Below are 1,775 nucleotides of genomic sequence, written 5' to 3'. Positions count from 1 at the left end.
TAATTGTAATTATATTTATATAGGAGAGACTCATCTATTTATTTTTATAAAACAAAATGGGAGATAATTATGTTATTTAAGTGATATTAGGGAGGTTCTTTTAAATTATCAATAATAAAATAGGGCTTGTTTTAATTTCAATGTGGGAAATGGAGGTAATTATTTAATTTAAGTGACATTAGAGAGGTGTTTCTAAATTATTAATAAAAAAGAGACCTTGTTCAAATTATATTAATAAAAGTAGGGCTTATTCTAAATTAAGTGAGGGAGGTGTTTCTAAATTAAGTAAATAAGGAGATCTTAAATTGACTGCTCGATATTGGGAAGGGTCTTCGACCCGGCTAGATATACGGATCACTCTATGTCTGTATGTGATCATCCTTCAAAAATTCACCAAAAAACCAAAACTTCAATCTATGATGACGCGCTTTTTGTTTTTGAGAGGATGCAGTTTTTAGGTGTACGTATTGCCGAATCGTGTAACTATGATTATTGCTTTATCTGTGTGCGCCGGCTTTGGGGCACTTGAAATGGGTGTATGGATACATGTTTATATAAAAAGGAATGAGTGGGAGGTGGATGTGATTTTGGGGGACATCATTGATTGATATTTATGGAAAATGTGGGAAAATTGATGTGGGGTTGAGTGTTTTGAAGAGCATGAGTGAGAAGAATATTTTTACGTGGAATGCAGTTATTAAAGGGCTTGCATGCTTTGGCGAAAAGTGGGGAGGAAGCGGTGCCGTGGTTTTCTATTATGGAGGTGGAAGGAGTCATGCCTGATGCAGTGACTCTAGACTCTAGTTGGTGTGGTAAGTGCATGTAGCCACTCAGGAATGGCGCAAAAGGGTAGAGGTATTTTTCAGTCCATGATGGACGGGGAGTATGGATTTCGGCCAAACACCAAGCATTATACGCGAGCATGGTTAATTGATATCTTGGCTCGAGCTGAATGTCTTGATGAGGCGGTCAAATTGATTGAGACAGTGCCATTTCAACCTTCCAAAACTATGTGGGGAGCACACCTAGCTGGTTGTAAAGCTCATGGAAATTTAGAATTGAGTGAGTATGCTACATGGAAACTTGTGGAACTTGATCCGGGTAATGGATATGTCATGTTGTTTAACTTGTATGTAGAGATGGGAAGGTGGAATGAGGTTGAGAAAGTGAGGAGATTGATGAAGTACAGGGGACTTGAGAAGGATGCTGGTAGGAGACTAGTAGTTCCGTAGAACTTGAAGCTAAGGAACAAGTTTATGAAGTAGTAGCAGCATGAATTTATTCATTTCACTTACATTACATTTCACTTATAACAAGTTTATGAAGTTTATGTGGCAAGAAATGGTGTTAGAGAAATTTGACGGAAATTCCTACATTGCAAAAATCAAATAGTTTGGTCTCCAAACTGTTAGGGAAAAAAGTTTGGTCTCTATATTGTCAAAACATGTAAAGTTTGATACTTTTTTAATCCTTTTTCGTTCTCTTTAAGTTGGATACAAATTTGCGTCTCCAATTGGTTGGATATCATCCAAAATTTGTCTTAATGAGGCGTTCGTATGTCAAAATAACGAGACATGTGTCCTCGTAATTAACAACACAAAATCGTCCTAGTGATGGTGTTCCTCTATATGCTTCAGTTCTCTTTATGTTGTCACCGAAACACTTGAATATTGTTACATTTTGTAAATCTTCGCTTGCAAACAGTAAATACTAAATAGCGATGGTTGTGGTTGCAGCTTCTAGTGCACTGGATTAAAAATTACTCTAACCACAAA

General features: G+C 36.7%; 1 pseudogene; it reads left to right on the top strand.

Annotated features, from left to right (window-relative positions):
- Positions 1-361: 361 nt before the first annotated feature.
- Positions 362-1,232, top strand: LOC147498923 (pentatricopeptide repeat-containing protein At2g22410, mitochondrial pseudogene; annotated as a pseudogene).
- Positions 1,233-1,775: the final 543 nt, after the last annotated feature.

This window comes from Coptis chinensis, chromosome 5, assembly GCF_015680905.1.
Source record: "Coptis chinensis isolate HL-2020 chromosome 5, ASM1568090v1, whole genome shotgun sequence".
Classification (NCBI taxonomy): Eukaryota; Viridiplantae; Streptophyta; class Magnoliopsida; order Ranunculales; family Ranunculaceae; genus Coptis; species Coptis chinensis.
The sequence above is the reverse complement of the archived record's forward strand: the minus strand, read 5'-3'. Positions and strand labels throughout refer to the sequence as shown.